The 20,819-nt window shown below is 40.6% G+C and overlaps 1 protein-coding gene across 2 annotated transcripts in view; it reads right to left on the bottom strand.

Annotated features, from left to right (window-relative positions):
• arhgap21a (Rho GTPase activating protein 21a) overlaps positions 1-20,819 on the bottom strand; it is a 103,574-nt gene that overhangs the window by 57,774 nt on the left and 24,981 nt on the right. The gene's annotated exons all lie outside the window — the stretch shown is intronic.

Here is a 20,819-nt window from a genome sequence, read left to right as displayed (position 1 = left end):
CCAAAGCCAAAAGACAGATGCCGGAATAAAGTGAATAGAGTTTAAGATTTTCAGGGATTGTTCATACACAGCCAAGACTAAGAAAAAAACTGTCTGAACCACAGTGTTTACTGCAGTCTTAAGCCTAAGCCTTAGGCTCAGTGTTTACTAGTACAAATGCTGACCATCTTTAATAAGAGCATCCACTGTTACAACAGGAAATAATAAGAGGTGATGTGTGAAAGTATAACAGGTGTCTTTAGAAAACCTTTTTAATGTGGTGTTTCTGTTGCTACTATTCCATGAATAAAGAAACAGAACCTGAGGAAACAGAGCAAGTGTCATTTCTAAAATTCCCTTGTATCTGACTTCTCCGACTGCTGAAATAATCAGATGAACTTTAGAATTAATTTATATACTGAACAAAAAGCATGGATCTCTTTCCCATCTGTTATTATATAGCTTTCAACTCATTCCAGGAAATGGGCAGCAAGAGGTTTGTGGGATTCTTAGATCACTTTACAGCATTAGCATTGTAGCTGCTTCCTCCTGAAAAGTGTGGGGAAAGACAGCAAGGGAATTAGATGCACTCAGATTAGACTGGAATTCAACCAGGGTCTGTTGGGTAGTCTCGTAATCCATTATTACTTCACGTGACGTCTTGGAAGTAGCAAGTCATTGAGAACATCTGTGAGGCACCTTTAGCACAATAAATAAAGGCGTGCAGACAAAACATCCCACAAAAACACAATTTGAGGTCCTACAGGTCACAGAAGGTTATCTACCTTCACCTGTGACGTCTTTTTGCATGCACACTCTGGTATTTTCTGTCTGCAGACACGAGGGGACACAACTGGTACAAGAACCACTAACTGCATTTGAGCTTTTCAACATTAGCTGCGTTCCATAAAACCCCCAAATAACCTTGAGCATGACAGCGATACCCCGCCTCTTTGCCCAGAACAATTTGTTCTCAATTAGACCCTCAACTCCAAACTCTGCAGCCCTACAGCCAACGCCTTCATACGTCCCCAAGGGAACACCTCTCAAATCCTTCCACCTCTCAAGCTCCACAGAGGCTCAGCAACTGCCTTTTATTTTAGGAGCAGTGAGATGTCTGGGATGACCTCAGCTCTCATACCTTTTAGTAAATCTCTCCGGAAGAGAGCACGGCCCGAACATCAACTTAATATTTAATCACATTTTTCATCCAAGCGCTCTCTGGAGCATTTGTGCCGCTTTAACAGCAACTTCAGGATTCCGATGTTCAATGAATGCGCTTTACACAAAGTGGTGCCATCTTTAATAGCCCGGCGTGTCTCCAGAGTGAGGCATTATGACTGGACAAATTAGCAGTTTACTTCTAGCAACAGCTAATGCATATCAGTGAACAGCCGGCGTGGTTTGTAAAGTCGTTTAGAATGAGAGAGAAAATGTAAATACAGGCCTATTTTGATTCTGAGGAATATTTGCCATCCGAGACAGCAGCAACCATGAAAACAACATCAGGAACCCAGTCGTGGAATGTTCCTTCTCCGCGTTTGGTTATGAGCATCTTGTTACCACATTCACTCGGCTCGATATAGCATGTGGTATGCTGTATGGAAAAGACGGCAGAAATAGAAGTCGCCAAACACAGGCAGCTGAGACACTTGACTTGAGGAAGCCAAAACAAGGATTAAGTCTCACAAGAATGGTTATGTACAAGATGCATACAGTGTGTTACACACATGGGGGGAAAGTCATGAGGTACCGCTTGTGTCTCAAGCCAAACAAGACTTCTTACCTCTATTAATGCATTTCAGGACGTTATAGGGTTTCAAACCACATCATATGTATCTGAATTCCTGTAAATCTAAAACACATGATAAGAAAAATGAATTTGTGTTGGCTGGGAATTACGCTTGGTGCCAAGCAAACATTAAGAACCAGACACACCACACAGAAATATTATGCCGTTACCCCGGCAATATACCTGACCACAACAATGCCATCCACTGGAAACGGGTGTTCTCAGTGTGATTTCATGGTTTGTGTGTGTCCGTGATCAAGAGGAACAGCAACTAGTGCTGATTTGAGGCTTGACGCTGGCTGTCCGTCTCATTTCTCCTGACGTCTTTTAATGTTAACACACACAGAAGGTGATGATTTGCCCCAAACTGGACCTAAAGGGGTCATGTGTTACAGCTGTGCATGATTCACAGTTAAAAGAATAATTCTTATCTCTCCTTTACTAGGCTTTGGTGCAGCCCCTGCATTCCTCCACTGAAATAATCCATTTTAGCTGTTTAAATAACTACATAATTGTTCTCTTTGTGTGTTTTTGTGCAGTTATGGTAACAGATTCTCTTTTCCAGCCTCAGAAATTATTTTATTTTTTCAACTTTTGCAGAGTTTAGCAGTTGAGTTGAAATCGGTGAATGTGAGTGTAAAAATAGGATGTCATGTTTAAGGATATTATTAAGTATACATGACAACTTTCATACATCTTAATAATTACAACAGTGTCCTTTTACATGCTTTCTTTCCCATCCTGTTCATTTTGATCAGCACTTGCTTTGCTTTTTTTTTGTTTTCTTTTTGTTTTGGTTGTTAGTTTGTTTTTTGCAAACAATTTCTACATGGATGGTCAAAAAATTAATAAATTAATAGTCTTGGTGCTGGTTTAGCTCATTGCGTGGAGCAGGCAACCACATGCCATACGACTGAGAGTGGCCAGCCCAGGTTCGAATCCGACCTACGGCCCTTTGCCGCATCTCTGCCCTCACTTTTCTATCCTTTCTAAACTGTGTCTATCAAATAAAGCTGAAATAAAATCAACTTCATCTTTCTAGCACTTTTTTGCGTCTTGAGCTATGAAAACTGTTTGTTTATCATTTCCTTTGACTTTCTTTGATGTTAAAAATCATCATTTGCTTCACATTGGACTTAAAAGGGATCTGATATGCTAATTTCTAGCTAAATGTTTTTATTGAACTCAGTTCAAGTAGCTTTACATGATTTATAGTTACAGTTATAAATACTTACCGTGAACCTCAGTGCAAGCTGTTTTAGTTCCTCTCCCTTTTATCAAACTTTTGTTTGACTGTCTCCCACTTGCAAACAAAACGTCTTAACGGTAGGTGGGTGGGGTTTCTAAGGTCACGCCCAGAGCTGTGTGACTGACTCGACCACAGAATATCTGCCTTCATTGTCTTCATGCAGAGCTAACAGTATAATAAACGGCTGCCTCAAAATGAGTGTTTACTGTCTCACAGGGACAATTTGCACATACACCTAACTCAGCATTTGAAATTTTGGTTATCTTCAATATGAGCGTGCAGCATTATAATCAAATATTTGACAGAAAATAAGGAAGACCATAATAGGTATAACTTTTTATATGGATATAAAAGTTTGACACAGGAGTAGTAAAAACTTTAAAAAGTACTGAGTTGTGGATTTGGCTTTGGGGTTTTTTTTTTCATTATTAGGGGAAATTGGATTGTAGGCTGAAATATTCACAGCTTCTGGGATAATTCAGGGCATATTAGTGAATTACCATAATTGCTGCAAGGACTGTGTCTACAGAGACATTTCATGGCAACATTCATCGGGCGGCCAACCAAAGAAAAAATCTATTCAGGAAAAAAAAACAAATTCAGTGTTTTCCATGTTTGTGTAGTTGTAACTTAACTGTATAAAATACACTTAGCTCAAACCTTTGCAGTCTAATACTACAACAACAAAAAAAACATTAATGCTACAAGGCCTTAAAGACTCAAGTCTTTCTCAGGCTTTTGTGTAGCACACAGCCTATGTTTTTGTTAGTTTATAAAGAAAGTGAAATAAAATAAATGTCATTAACTTTAAATAAAAAACACTAAATAAACTTCATAAAATGACAGTTTTTCAGATTTCATGACAACCTTATCGTGTCTTTCAGACAGCCAAAAAACCAAAAGTATTCAGTTTCTTAAACAGAGAAGAGCTGCAACAGGTTAATGGGGCGCTGCCCATGTTCAAACACATAATAAAACAGCTCTTTAACACCAACCACGAAAATACTTTGAAGAAATTTATGAGACAACACAAATGTGTAAATTGTCCAATGCTGTCAACCCAAGAAAAGCAGTAACAACAACCCGAGTGTGGACCAGCTGACAGAAACAACCTGAGGCCAGTCACGGATGGTTGTGAAATTCTATCAGTGGGTGTGGAGGGTGGCACTGTGAAAAACTGACCATCAGACAGAGGGTTTGCTGATTGTTGCTGGTCACTGCCCTTGTTGTTGCCTAAACCCAACACACTGCAGTTTGGACTTGCATTGCCCATTCATGAACTCCATGCATCCATCCATTACACAGAAAAAAAAGACTAGTTCTGGTCATATTTTTAACCAGTTTGGTGTTGATGCTTAATCTAAAACCCGTTCTGAAACAAAACAAAAGGCTAGTCCTAAAAGTGGTACCATGAAACTAATGAGTAAGTATATTTTGTCCATTTTGGTTATCCACACATGAAAACTGCTATGACTTCTATAGAGTTTGAAATGTTTGGTTCAAAGATCTTTCCACAGTCATATCCTCTAAAAATAAATAAATAAATAAATAATAACTCTGCATTGTTGTGGCACACTTGTGACATGTTAGTGTTACGCGGCAGCGTTCACTCTGGATTGTATTTTGACAGATTTTGACAGCTGTAGTCGTCTATAGCTTTGCATGTTTGCAGAGTACCATCTAATCTAATCATCTAATGGCATCTTGGGCTGGTTCACAAAAAGCACCAAAACTGGATCTAGTGCTGGTGTTGTGTTGCTGAGAAGACTGGCACAAGATGTTACGACTAAAGCAAGAGCTTTGCTGTTGTTCTGGCAACTGTGAGCGGCATTAAGCCCAGTCTCTGCTACATAATGCTCAGTTCTACACATTCCTGAAATGCTGCGGTGTTCTAAAAGGACAAAAACTGGCTCACCATTGGCAGTGGCACCATACTGGTGAAAATTAGGTACTGGAGTCTCCCCTGCTGATAATTCTACAAATGGCCTTGTGGTGTCACACAACATCACTTGTAAGGCCAAAGACAACTTAAAGACTGCAGCTGTGGTGAAATAAAGGCATAGATGAAGAAACAACCGAGCGTTTTAGGGACTAGTGTGGGATTTTTAAAGACCACTTATGAGTCTTTAAGATGAAATCACATTAGTGACATGCTTATACACCAGACCAGATCAGATCAAGTCCAGTTTGGATTTCTGGATTTGGATAGCCTAAAACAAGCTGGCGCTCGTCCTGTTCTTTTACTTGTAAAGGAATAAGCTAGCTCTTACAACAGAAATATCCTCAAAATCTAACAGCCAAAGTTGTGTTTCGTTGGTTGTTAAACTCATATCAGATGTTTATATTTCTAAGGGACACAACACAATGGAAACGAATTGCTGCTTCAATTTAATCCACTCAAATCTTGGAGTCTCGGATTTATTAAATGATTATCTGCAGCTCTTATTTGTATAACAAAGGAGAAAAGGTCTGTGGTCTGTGCGCAGCTGACAGGATCTCTGCATGGGGATTAAAGACACAAGGCACAGACCAGGCTCCAAAAACTAAAATAAGTAATTTTGAAGTCTCCAATTGGTGTGTGTACGTGTGCGTGTTACCCATTATGTATCTGTGGCTGTGAATGTGTGTGTTTTTGTGTCTGTGTGTGGTGCAGAGAGCCAGAAAAAAAGAGAAAGTCTTGCAGGAGGATTAGGCTCGATTCAGGGGTAGCTTTTCAAGACTCCTGGTGGGTGTAAGATCTAATCTGGACATGCTGCATCTGGGATCCGCGCGGTATGGCTTACTGTAACAAAGGACTGGCTAATGAGGGACAGGGGACAGACTGCACCCACACTGTTGCACACCCATAAAGCCCTTCTTCATAATGCTCTCAGAGGGGTACAGAAGGGGTATGAACCCTGCAAGTTACTACTGTGGGGAGGTAACAGGCTGCTGAGCTGATCAGGCAGATATCCAAGCAGACTGAGCTTGTTTTAAGCTCAGTTAAGTACCCAAATCTGAGTGTATGAGGCCATGATTGTTTATAAGGCGTTATAATATAATTTTACTGCACTCTATCTGCCAGGGAGGACAGAGTTTGGGTGTACATGCACAACCAGCCTCTTTCTCCTGGAGGGAAGGGATAGTAAATAAAGACAAAGCAAGAAAGTGAGGGAAGCTGTTGCAGTTAGAAATAGTATAAACAGTGTCCTTAAAGCAGTAAAAATCAGAAATACTTTAGTGAGTTAAATAAGAACATACAATAGGAGAAGCTTGCACAAAAACATAAATAAGCGTCTTTTTATTGCTTAAGTTTGTGTTCACATACATCAATAGATGCATCTTGTTAATCTTTGTTTCCTTGTTTGCCATGGTAACGCCTCACTTCTACCTACTTCCTATCAAAAAACATTATGTGTGAATTTGAGCTTACTGACATGGTAAATACCTGGCAATTCATGTCCATGACTGCTAAAAAGCTGATACATTTGCAATCGATTTTCAAAAGTCAAAAGCCTCAAGCTAAAAAATCCTCTACCAACACAACAGCGGACTTTTCTCATGGATGCTTTGGTCATGAGGAGGAAGTTAGCACAAGCTTTCTTTCTTTTCATGTTAAAAAGCATCCAACTCAAACATAAGCCATGATGCAACATCTCAAAATCTACCAGTCCAAGTCCCTGTGAGTCATGCCCACGACATGTTTATGAACCAGTGCATTGCTTCTCTTCCACTGGCAAAAACAATTATCAAAATCCACAGTTTGCTATGGAGACCATCTGTGTGGAGCAGAGAAGAAATTGCATGACAGCCTCAAACTTCCAGGAAAGAAAAAAAAAGCAGAGGGGATTTCCTTCAGGTCGGCTGCAGTGAGAAGTATGTGTTGGACACTCACGGAAAAACTAACAGTTGAAGACAAAAGCCTGGGTCCAGGAGGAGGAGGAGGAGGAGGAGGAGGGTGGCAGGGGTGTGGGTGGGGGGGGGTTTGCATAAGCTTGGTGTATTAGCAAGCTCCCCTGTGAAGGAGCCCTGCTTGATCTGGACAATTGTCCCCAGGCACCTTCAGACAAATGCTTCTGCCAATCAAGCATTCAGTAGTCTGCACATTCACTCCTCAGCAGCTGCTCTCACACAGCAAGAAAAGCAGCAAATATGTTTCTGATGACAGCCCGACCCACACCTCTCGAATGAAAAAGAAAAATCGCTGCCGATGTTTAATTATTGCATCTCTCCTTCTCACTCAGGCAGTTTCCCTCAGGGAGAAACCATATGGTTCAGGAGAGGTGAGATGACAAAGAGGCCCAGATCATCTCAGAGCGTTAATGAAGACACAGCAATGCTCCTGTCGGACTGACAGAGATGTGCGATAAACCTTTGTTTGAAGTCCGCCTCACTGGGTCAACATGCATCATCTTACCCGCCGCCGCTACTATGCAAACAAAGCAGGTCTGACATGGCCCTGCTTAACTCTCAGATATCTCAGACTTATGTCCCTATTTTTGGCTCTTCTGAATTCCATGTTTGTAAATGATTATGTAACCTCAAGCGTGTAAGACACAATCAAGCTATATACTTTTTATTTTTTAGGAAAATCAGGGCAATCAGGATATGTGTTTCAGTCATGTCACTTGGTTGCATTAAAAGCTATAAAGCAATAAAGACAAGCAGATGGGTAGACCACTGGGTGTTTTCCACTGGGTTTGTGGAGCTCACCAGTTAAAGGGACTGGAACGAGAAGGTTGACTGGTTATAACTTAATAATTTATCAGACAGGCACACAGTAATCACTACAAGCTTCACACAAAATGCAGAAGGACACACATATCTACCAATTAGACACAGCTGAAACAGACAATGTGTGCGTCAAGCTCTCTTCTGAGCCTCTTAGCTCCAGCTGGAAGTCATACACAACACCGCAATAATAAGATCCCAGAAAGTAACAATCTACAGATTCTGACAACCCTGTTTTTGTGTTGCATTATCATAAAGATTTTAAGGCTGACTATCTGCAAAGAATAAAATAGTGGGTTTCTCAACTCTTGACACTATACTATTGCTTTTTTCAGTCTAGGACTATCCAGATTTACAGAATACGAGTTGAGCACCAAGGTGATGATCTTAACGAGTTGGGATAATAACAAAAAAGCGTTAAAATGATCAGACAGATCAGCTAATGTTTCAAGCAACATGGGACCCATTGGCTAGCCTGCTGACAGCCTCTGTGGACACTGGTCAATTTTTCAAGACTTCCTGTGTACCCAAAAACTATTAATGGGCTAATAAAGAGCTAAACCATCATAAGTTTTCATTTGTGCAAAGAAAATCTACTCAAATCTAAGTGTTGAACAGAACTCGTACTACTCGAGGACTTCAGACAGAAAGCAAAAAGCTTCCAGTCGCAGATGAATGTGCAGAATTTGTTTGCAGTGATAAATAATCATGCAGAGCCGCTAAACATTCGCAAGTTGCAGCTGTTCAAATTGCTTGCAAAAAATCCATAACATGCAGCTGACATTTGCTTCTAAAGAACTAAAAAGTGAATTGTGAGAAGACTGGATGTTTATTCACAGTCAACCCAGTTTGTCCTGTTATCCTTAACAACGACCATTCTGTCACTGATTTTGGGACAGATGGTCCTCAAACCACGTGATTCTCAAAATTCCTTAAAATAAATAAAAAAATACCTACACAAAATTATTGGTGACTTTAAACTCTCTTCCAATGTCACCTGGGATTTCTACTAACCCCCCGTGACCCACTGGAGGGCAAAGAGGATATAGATTATGGATGGATAATGCAGAATAATGCACCACTTCACACATATCTGCTTTGTTCCATTTCCAGTACAACTGCAACCAGTACTGATGAACCTGACATGAAGAAATCTCATTGAAGCAATATATTTTTAACCATGTAGCATGGCAATGGTGTGAATGACTCTACAGCAGTAGCAGATGCTGCCAGGGATTAACTGTGGGAGCAGTTTGATGTGACTGGGTCAGATTTAACACATCATACACAGGATTTGTGATTAAATGCGGTTCTATAGGGTCTGTTTAAGCTTCAGAAACCAAAAAAAACAGATGAAAATGAAACAGGATTCATCGTACTTAAGATACCACTATTCATCCAGAATGCCATAAACCACCCGCATGTGGAAAGTGAGCACAGACATCAGCAATCAGTCACTGGCACGTGCGGACAAACACCTGAGTCAGAAATGTGGGAATATGGTACATAGGCCAAGCTGTCCACCCTGAATGTAAACTCTGGCTTTGGAGCCGTCTGAAAGGCTCCTTTGAGAAGTTGTATTACTCCTATTTGCCACCGTGCGCTTCATAAAGAGAGCATATAGCAACGGTGTAAGCTGATCTTGGAATTCCAATAGCTGAGGTTTGAGGCTACACTGCTGGAGGGAGGATAGGAGTGGAGGGTCCACTCATTCCAGACGCATGCCTGACGGATGCATAATGATGGTGTAATGGGTGACAACACATGGAGGGAGAACAGCGCCCAGCCAGGCAGACACACTTGGCTCAGCATAAAGAAACTTCATTTAATAAAATGTTGATTCATTAAAGCAAAGATAATGTAGTGCAGGCTGTCACTGTGGTTTAACTGGTGCAGCAGGAGTTCAAGCGGCGTATAATGACACATAAACCATGTAGGATTAACAGGGGGCTGATGACGGCCTGTGAGAATGGGAGCAGAATGCCCAACTTAGCACCTTTTTAAAACTACTTAAATAATTAAATGAGGGATTATCGGGATTTCAAAACCCTGTTTCACATGTGTGTTTGTCATTACTATAGGAAATGAAATAATGACTATCAACCTATAGTCACTGGCTACTTTATTAGGTATACCAATTCGAATGTTAACTGTCAAATGGCATTGGTTTGTTGGTGTCAGACAGGCTGGTCTGAGTATTTCAGAAACTGCTGATCTACCTGGATTTTCCCACATAATCATCTCTGGGGTTTACAGTTAATGGTGTGAAAAAAGAGCACCTTTGGGATATGGTGGACCAGGAGATTGGCATCATGAATGTGGAGCTGACAAATCTTCAGCAACTGTTTGAAGCTATCATATGTACGAACCAAAATCTCTCAGGAATCCTTCCAGCACCTTGTTGAACTTATAGAAAGAAGAACTGAGGCAATTCAAGAGGCAAACGAGGATCCAAGCTGGAATTAGAAAGGTATGCCTAACAAAGTGTGAGCGTATTTAGCTAATATTATCAATTTTATGGCACAATGAAGAGCTGAAATACTTCAGAATGGATGCACATTGAAGATTTTTTTTGTTATCCTGGCACAATTTGAGAGATTAAGCAATGTAAAAAAATTAATGTGCAGCACTAACCATCCAAATTACCATTTTAATCACTATTCATAGAAGCCCAGAATTGATTGGACCTGATTGGTGCATACCTAATTCAGACCATCCTTACTAAGTAACATCAAGTAACATCAAATCCTCACATCCAAAGACACTAGAGCCAGAGAATATTTTACTTTTTTATTTGTTAAAATCACTACAACAAATACTGGTAACTGAAAAGTTGCCAAATAGTTTTTCTTGTTAATTGGCTAATTGATAAATTTGATATTCTTTTCAGCTCTAATCACATGCTTTACATTTAATCTACAACTCATCTGTTATTTAATTTAGAGCAAATCATATCATGTGATGCCATCAAAACAACACTTAACTGCTACAGGAAGACGATTAGTGAATGATTGGAGAAAACAACCATTAATAAAAAGACAAGGCAGAATGAAGCGCGCGATCACCTGTCACTGCACCACTAAGTAAATACCCAGCCTGTCATATCTTGCATCCAGCCCCGGCTATTCTAGTCGACTGGTGAAATATTCAAAGCTGCCATTCAAAATTCATAAGCTACTGGAGAGATGCTATCAAGCTCTAAAAATACCCTTTACTACATAACAGAATATGAAATATTCATCTTGATATGAACACTTTCAGCTTGTCTGGCAATGTCTCATGTTTACTTCTGTCACGTTCAGCACATTGCTGAAAGCAGCAGTAAATATTCTCTTGATTGCAATTATTACTGCTGAGAGCCATCTACTTTAGAGAGAACTGACACACAGCTCTGCAGAACAAGAGTGAGCCTGCATACAGGATTGTGTCACTACTTTTCAGGCTTTTGGCTTCCTAATATGAATTTTTCATGTTTTCTTTGAAATGTAACCAACTATGATGTGTTTAACATGTAGTTACAAATACAATTTCAATTCACTTGCTAAAGGAGGATCGTCAAAGTGGCCTGCTAAAGGTTTGATCCAGCCCACTGGATGGGTTTGTAAAATATGAAAATTAGTCATTAATTCCAATTTCATCAAAGAAAATGTTCCTCACTGTTCCTGCTGCGAGGACTGTATAGCCCGAGGCTCCATTGCAGGAAGTCTGCAGGTTCAGATGGGTGCAAAAAGACTCTCAGGCAGGTTTCTGCTGTCAGCCAACTGACAGCAGAAACCATTGGTGATTGGAGACTAAGACAGCTTTCCATAGGTTCACCTACATGGCGCTGGACAGACCACATTGACTAAAGGTTGAATTTCCATAATTTTGGCTTCAGCTGAGACGGTGAGTTCGGGCTGTTAGGGTGGGGTGAAAGCATACCTCTGTAAAGTAAAGGTGTGTGCGTGAATTATAACACCAGGCAAAATGAGAGCTTTATAACAGAAATTAGTTCATTTTATCTCAATTATCGTGTTTTCATAATCACTGGAAACCAAAATCATACTTGAGATTTAAATAATATTAATACCCAGCCCTGATGCCCTGTAATTTTAGTAATTTAACATTGAATTACCTCATAATGAAAATAACAGCTGAGGGCCTTCTTTTCACTAATAGATGAGTCCTGGTAACAAAACATTTATGGGTATTTGGCTAATGCTAACGCCAACATATAAAAGATAATTTAATCTGTAATGCATTTCTGCATTTAGTGGACTGTAACAGATCTGGTATGTGACAGATCTGGTACTGGTTATGACAAGAGGCACTCTGCACTCGAGCCAACACTGATGAGGGCTGTGGGACACGCCCTTTAAAACACACACACACAGTGCTGGTCTGACCAAGAGCTGTAAATTACACCACTATTAAGACCCAGGAAGCGAGGGACTGTGTGATGGAGAATGGTGAGACAGAATATGAGAGAAACAGAGAGGAAGAGTTAAAGAAAATGAGCACTCTGAGTGTGGAAGCCCAGAGTGTGTGAGAAAGGAATGATGGTCCTTGGAAAACACCATGGTGCTTTCCCTGCATACACATGGTCTGACTTGGAGAACATACAGTACTGCAGATCTCCCCTCCTCCTTCATCCACTTCCTTTCATCCCTCATTTTTCTGCCAATGGGCGTGTCCTCTAAACTCCCCCTCTTCTCCAGACGCCCTTTGCTGCACTTCATCAGACCGCCGAGTTTAGCCGCAGAAGCTTCATCAGTTTAAACGTCGACATGCATACCCAGCAAGTCACTCAGTGACATCATGTTGCATTCAATCAAAATGACCGCTCTGCAAAACCACAGTTGTTGCATAGTAACAGTCCGACACAGCACATGAGCCTGTGCCACTATGAAGATGTGATGTAATATGTAAAAATAAAACAAAAAAACAAACAAACAGGATCTCTGGGACAGAATTACACTGTCTAATTTCAGCTTTATGAGAAAACATATATATGGATTAATAGCTGATTGGGTTCGGGTGCTGGGAAAAAGTATTGCTTCTCAGCTCGCTGGGTGGCATATGATCCGGGTATGAACTCTCTGCCCCCCTCTCACGGACAATAACCATATCCAACTCTTTAATAGCACTGAACTGGTCTGCATTGGTGCATCATATCTTTATTCTCTTTCCCCCTCCTGTCCCCCACCCCTCTTTCTTAAATAGATAACTATCATATCTGACATCATATCTCACAGTACAATAATAATATTGTATGGGTTGCATTGTTGTACTTTGTCATGTTTCTCAGGTCTTTGTCTGAATTTCTTATGAACATTACTTGTCATGTTCTCATGTTGTTGCTAAGGATTGTCTTATTGCACTGGAGTCACACTGGGTTAAATATTTACACTTGGGTTTTAAGGGGTATTTATTATTTTCTTTATTATTGTATTTATGGGTTGTACGGAAGCTCCAAACGCAATTTCATTGTTCTCTGACAATGACAATAAATACTTATCTATCTATTTATGATGGATCGACATTAAAGCAACAAATATTCCAGATTCAATTATATAATCAAATATTAAAACAAATTCAATATTTGACGGTGAAAATGAATAATCGCCTGTGGAAAAAAGCAGCAGCACCAGCAACTTTTTGTCTCCTTAATGGCACAAGACGTAAAGCTGCATCAGCACCAGAAACATTGTTAGACAAAGCGCTGCTGGGGTTAATTGATCACTTTGTATTTGCATTACCACATATGTTGTTGCAAGTTAGGAACAGCCACATGGCAATGGTTTATGTTTGATGTGTTGGTCACAGGTTGTGTGAACCCAAAGAGCAATGCATGCCAGCAGTTGTGAAGTCTATGAATTTGACAGGCTGGATAAACTGCCTCCTGCTAGGAGGGAGAAAGCAGGAGAGAACAGATTGAATTAACCTAGTGTAATTTGGAAATATAAATGGAGTGATATGAGCTGAACAACTGGAAGTGAATGAGCAGCATTAAGTCATAACATCTGTCTGGTTCTTTTGTTTTGTTACTACACTCTTTTAGGCCAGTCTGTCAGATAAGTGAAAGGAAGTGGGCGGATGGATGAATGGATGTAGTAGTTTTGTATCTCCTAGGGATTTCTGCCAGTGTTTTGAATGATCAAATGTGATTTTTGTCTGATTTTGCCATGACTTTAATCACAGGTGGAAGTCAGGACTTACTTCTCGCTATGTCGTTCCAGAAAAGATCGGAATGAGGATGTGACGGAAGCGGCAGTGAAAAACAGAGGGAACAGTTCAGAAACTGGACGTTCCAAGTTAGTGTCTTCGGAAGAAAAAGGAGGGCCAGGAGACATCAGTGAGATAAGGCCATGAATTCAGGGTGAAATAAGGGATTGCAGATAAACTAAGAGCCCCAAGAGATGATGGACTCAACTGAAAAATGGTCTGGACCGTGCATAGCTGTTGCTAACGTCAGCCAGCACTGCCGCTCAGGGTGGAGTTCATGAGGGTTCGTGTGACCTGCTGCAGAAAGAGAGACAGACATTGGATTTGTACGGGGCGGGGCAGGTGTGGCCGAACAGTAATGTCCTGTATTAGCTGTGGAGACAAGAATGTTGTCTTTCAGCTGAGCGCTGACGTCACCTGGAGGAGAACAGTTCCCTGACTGATGCTGTTTGATGTCCGTCTGGGTTTTAACAAGCGCATTTGAATTATTGACCAACATCTAGCATCCGCTCGAGTCTAAAGGCTGTCTCGTTTCATTCAAAGAAGGACCATCACACAAATACTGAATCAAAGCATTCTTTTAATGCAGAGTATTTACACAAACAGCATCCATGTATTCAGCTGACATCACAGGCTCTTTGCAGCTACACAGGTCCCTGCTTTTCTTAGACCTGTTCTATTCTGCTCTCTGTGAGTCTATCCAACAAAACCCAGTTATGTAATAAGGACCTAGGCCAGCTGAGCTGAAGAAAAGACTATTTAGCTTTCCACCTCCCTCCCTACAGCACGGAGCAGCTCAAGCCATTATTCACTGGAATGTTTTCCTCCCATGTTTGTCCAGAAGGACAAAAGCTCTGAAGCCACACAGTCGACAAATCAGCACCACATATGTTTGTGTGACTGTATTTTTAAATCTGGAGTAAATGAGACCACTCTGACTGATGAGTAACCTTTTACAGGAACCACTTAAACAATAGCTTTTCTTAGACATGTTTAAACACTTTTAATCTGTAATGCCTTGCTCATATCAAACATGTCCAGAGTCTATGATAATGAGTTATGTGGGCAAATCCCCCAAGAACTTGGAAGGGTTTTTTTTGTTAGTTTCTTCTTTATATCAAAATTAATATCATAGTTTCAACAAAAATTGGGTTATTTTAATGTCAAGGATGTAGAGGATCAGAATAGGAATGACACTAGGAAACAATCAGAGATCTTTCTAATAAACTCAGAAAACATGCCAGTACTTGGTTTTCTGAAGCACTGCAGGTACTGTAAGCAGTGTACATACCTAGGATACAATTCTTCCAGAACCGATAAAGGCAGCAGACACCTACAAGTGTTAAGTCTTACCTGCTGAAGAAGAAGAAGCAGAAGATTGCCAGCAAAATGGAAAGTTGGTGACTAGTGCAGTAAAAATTTGGTGTGGAAGTACTTTACATCCTTCTCCATGTTACCATTTTGCTTAAGAACAACTAGCATTGGCTCACAGACAGTAGAAAACACGGAGGTGGCTACTTTGATGTCATCTATTTCTTACTGAAGTCCCATTTTGAAGCCTTAAGACAGGGGTGTCAAACTCATTTTAGTTCAGGGGCCACATGGAGAAAAGTCTATTCTCAAGTGGGCCAGACTGGTAAAATCATTGTATATATATAACTTAAAAACAACAACTTCAGATTGTTTTCTTTGTTTTAATACGATCAACGTAAAAATAAAGCTAGAGCCTGTGGACAGTATGTTCAAAATAGTACAGGCACAACATAGCTATTAATCATAAAACACCTCAAGTTATTTGAAAATTCTGAGGACAAAGAACACACAAGCACACAGTGCCTCAGTGATTCACAGAAGTATATCACAGATCACAGAACTACATCAGGGTGTCTCATGCAGCACTTTCAGTGGGGTTGCATAGTTTATTTGACTTCTGATACCTGGCATCTTTTAGCTTTCACCAGCTCATCAATAGCAGGCTTCACATCCTGAGCGGCAGCTAACTTCAGGATGTGATTCAAGTGCCTGTGCGTGAGCCTTGAGCGCAGTTTTGTTTTATTTATGCTCATTACAGAGAAAACTTGCTCACAAAGATACGTGGTTCCGAACATGCACAACAGTTTTGCAGCAAGGGCTGTCAAGTTGGGGTAACCTGGCAAGAGATTCTGATAGAATGTTTTCAAGCCAGCTGCGGCAAATTTGCCCTTCAAATCCGAGTCACACTGCAAGTCTATTATTTCAAGTTGGATGCTGACAGGCAGATCAAAGGGATTCACGGTGAACGGCGAGCAAAAAACTTTGAAGTCTTTCTCCAGTTCACCAAAAATCTGAAATCGTTGCTCAAACTCTAGTAACAGTCCCGTTATTTTATCTTTGAACTGCTTCATATCTGCCACACTTTGGATCGTGCACACATTTTTCAGACAGGGGAAGTGAGCTGCATCACCACCAGCGAGCTGCGTCTCCCACAATAACAGCTTCAACTTGAAAGAACGCGCCGACGAGTGCGGTGAAAATATCAGCTGCGGTCGTTGTATCTGTCATCGGTACCAACTCCACGAACTCCTCGGTGACGGTCAATGTGTCATCAACTCCGCGGATGAAAATTGCCAGTTGTGCAACATCTGTAATGTCCGTGCCTTCATCAATTGTAACTGAAAACACAATAAATAACTTTACTTTTTGCTTCAACTGGCTGTCCAAATCCACTGAAAGATCAGAAATCCTGTCGGCAACTGTGTTTCTTGTCAGGCTGATATTTGCAAAGGCCTGGCGCTTTTCAGGGCACACAATCTCCAATGCCTTCGTCATACATGTTTTTACAAATTCACCCTCACTAAATGGTTTTGAAGCTAGTGCAATTCCGTTAGCAATGAGGTAGCTAGCTTTTACTGCAGCATCACTGATGTCTCTGCTGTGAGTAAACACAGACTGCTGTTTCTTCAGACCCGCCAACAGTTCATTCACCTTCTCTCTTCTCCGCTGTCCTTGAAAGTTGTCATATTTGTCGGCATGAAGACTCTCATAGTGGCGACGGAGGTTATATTCTTTCAGCACTGCAACATGCTGGGAACACACCAAACATACAGCTTTCCCATTCACTTCCGTGAATAAATAGGAGGATGACCATTTTTCTTGGAACACTCTGCACTCTGCATCCACTTTTCTCTTTTTTGACAGAGACATATTGGGGCAATGAGGGTGCCAAAGCACATCAGGTTTAAATTTCGCGGGCAAAACAAAGTAGCTCACAATTGCTATTGCGCCATCCAATGGACACAATTGGAACAGCAGTTTCTTTATTGAAAAATTGCAGCTCATTTTTATACTTTACAAAATCATCTCATGGGCCGGATTAAACCTGTTTGCGGGCCTGATCCGGCCCACGGGCCGTACGTTTGACACCCCTGCCTTAAGAAAAGAACTTCTGTAATCACCATCACTATTTTAATTCAAATTTACCTAAAATGAGTGAGTGGGTTTATCAAGAAAGTGTTTAAGGAGGTAAAGACAGAAAGTCGTTTTCCCGCAGACTTCTAAAGGACCCCGAACAATTTTTGCAACCACAGCTATCGCCATCTGGTGGCGTCCATGTGAAATGCAGGTTAAAGACACTGACCCAGATGAAAATGTTTTGTACTATCCGTGCACAAGATAAAATGTTTGCAAATAAAAGGTTATGCTAATGCAACTACCTTTTTAATAACGTTATGCAGACTACTTGGCAACCATCCTACAATTTCAGTCAATGTTAACATTTCAAATAAACTGTCTAATGCCACTATGTTGGGGATTTAAAATTTAAGCATATGTGATACTAATTTTGTTTTGGCAGCAAAATGAATATCAAGCACGATGCAATTCTAATTTTACTTTTAACTAGTGCTGTCAGCGTTAATCTCATTAAAATTATGTTAACGCCATAACCACATTAACGTGGCAAATCTCCGTTAGCGTGTTAACACGGATCGCCCCGTGCGTGGGGCTGCATGGCGTCAACGCTTTAGCGCGGTTGGCTCGTTGCAGCCCCACGCACGGGGCAATCCACGTTAACTCGCTAACAGAGATTTGCCACGTTAATGCGGTTATGGCGTTAACATAATTTTAATGAGATTAATGCTGACAGCACTACTTTTAATTGAATTTGGAATTATTTAAACTTATTCAACTGAACTGAATAAGTCTGTTTTTGGTACATTTTCGAGAGTTTTGAAGCAAGTTATCTCATTTCTACCTGCACTTTGATACAAGGCTTATCTTCTAACCGTGACTCCTTCTCTGCTAAAATAATGAATGTAGCCGTTTATGAAATAAAGGAACAACGCTGCACATTTTCTATAATAATTTGGACATATCACACTGATCAAACAACTCAAGGTCCTGAAGAAGCTTTGTAAAATCCCTTCAACATGGCCACGTAGAGAAGCCTGGATCACAAAAGGTTTCAGGATGTTCTCTTAGCAAATTGTGGTTTGTAGCCTGTTAAGCTTGTTACAGTTTTCTTTTGGCATAAAATGAGATGTCAGTTTTATACTCACTTTACTAAACTTTAGAGGAAAACATCCGGCTGCTCTGACAGTTGTGCTCAGAGTCCTCATCTGTTGGCTCATACTCAGATTATCTAAAGGATCTGAAGTGTGACTGCTAACCAGAACGACTGAGGAAGAAAGTGTGGATCAACAGTAATTGTTAACATATGTGCCAGCTGCCATGCACAGTCGTAGAACTTTAAATCTAAATTTTCTGTCTCACTGTCACAAATTTCCTTACTCGCCACTTGGGGCTGTTCACACAACCTAAGCATTAATATACAATCTAAACATGAATTAAAATAAATCAGTGCTTGTTACTCTGCAGCATTTTTTAGCTTTCAACTAAAGCTTATAATAGCGAACACTGGTGCCTAGTTATTTTAAAACTGGCATTTTGGTTAATTTATTTGTGAGCATCATTTTTTCAGCTGCGTTCTTCTTGTGTCACCATCCTTAGTATTTACAACCAGTTCAGGGAGAGTCTCCTTTGTGCTTATTAACTATCTCCCCTCAAAGAAAACTCGGTTTGCAGCAACCATAAAATATTCAACCAAACATACCATGCATAAATAATGTGTACAAATATATACAAATGAGCATAAACCATTCCTGGAAAAAAGGGCTAGCAGGCTAGCAGAATTAGTGGAAGGAAAACAAAACTCAAGAATATAAAAGAGGGGCCCAACAATACAAACAATTGCATGTCCACATGAATAAAAGGTGTCAAAAACTGTGACTCAGCAGCATCTATTGTTTATACTGGGATAAGGCACATGTGTGAGCTTATGTGCTACTGTAAAAGGGAAAGAGAAAGGGCTGTTGGTGCTACTGCATGTCCAGATTGAAGGCCAGATGGCTTCACAAGCAAACCACTCTGACTGCCACTTGCTTGTGCCACCACCATGGGAGGAGGGAGAGGGCCTCTGTGTGTGTGTGTGTGTGTGTGTGTGTGTGTGTGTGTGTGTGTGTGTGTGTGTGTGTGTGTGTGTGTGTGCGCGTGTGCCTGCGTGCGTATGGGTGTATTTGTATGTACAAGAAGAAGTCAGTGATGGTGGTTAAGTGATTAAGTATTAAATCTGTTTCTAATCTGCTGGCGGGTGATTTCTACAGGAGACAGAGAGGACTTTTGTGCAGCTTTCACACATATTAAAACTAAAGAGAAAACAGTGCCGAAAACACTGACATACACAAACACACTGAGCTTTCACTGGCATGTAAAATGGTGTAAAGTTTCAAGGTTAAGGCTAAAGGTCAAGGGTTATAGGAGAGCAGCACACAAGACACTTAGTCTTAGTGGAGACGCCGAGAGACAAAGGCACCAAGTCAAGCGAGGTGGGAAAGCTTCAGACAGTCTTTGTTTATTTCACAAACCTACAGTGTTTTGATACTTAAACAACAACTTAAACAGGTCATTGTTGTGGTAGTCTCCTGTCTGGAGGTTATTTTTTACATTAATGCAAATGCAAAAAAGCTTACTGGAAGCTTAATCCATCTAAACTGACATAAGAAAAAAATCTAAGGTTAATCTCTGGAGGAAAAAAAAGAGAAAGTAGTTCAAAACGTAGCAATGGTACCCTTAACGTGTTTATAGTAGGAAACTGCCACGTAGTGATACTAAGAGTGGATTGCTGTAAAAGCAAAAAGCTACAATTAAATAGCTCTCAAGGAAGAAGTGCAAAGACAAATAAAGGCAAAGCAGCAGGGATTCAGCTAAATGCAGACCTCATTAATTTAGCACCTTGGACATCTAAATTGGCATGGACCAATCGAGCAGGTAGGAGTGAGACAAGACTGGCAGCAATACAGCCACAGATAACTTTAAGTAACAGTATCAGCCGTCAAAGAATACCTAACATCTACTCTGTACGCACAACAACTCCTAATCCATTTAGGAGAGCCAAGATCAGCTGCTAAACAGAGTAAACCTCACCCAGTCAATCCCATTGACAGGAATGTTCCACCAATCACATCAGGAATAGTGGCAGGAGACACTTTATAGCCCTGCGTTGCTGCCTCAGGACTTTACTGCAATAAACTGGCTGCAAAAGCTGAAGCAGCCATTCTCCAATCAAAGGGCCAGAGAGTGAACAAGTACTGCATTACTTTATGACATAAGGTTAGATGTTCTTTTGCACCATCATAATTATTATGTTTAAATAAGGTAAGAAAACAATTATGTTCATGGTTGGAAGTGGGGTTTTTTAACTTTCTGCATTTCTGCGTAAATGGACTTCCCTGTTTGCATCTGCTCTAATTATACAATAGCCACATGGCTTTGTCACTTGCCGGGAAAATACCACTTTTAACTCCCAAAGCTTCGTTTGCAGACAATAGCTAATGATCAAAACATCACCTA

The sequence above is a fragment of the Perissodus microlepis genome, chromosome 9 (assembly GCF_051167445.1).
Source record: "Perissodus microlepis isolate ML-2025 ecotype Zambia chromosome 9, ASM5116744v1, whole genome shotgun sequence".
Classification (NCBI taxonomy): Eukaryota; Metazoa; Chordata; class Actinopteri; order Cichliformes; family Cichlidae; genus Perissodus; species Perissodus microlepis.
This window is presented reverse-complemented; position numbering and strand designations above follow the sequence as displayed.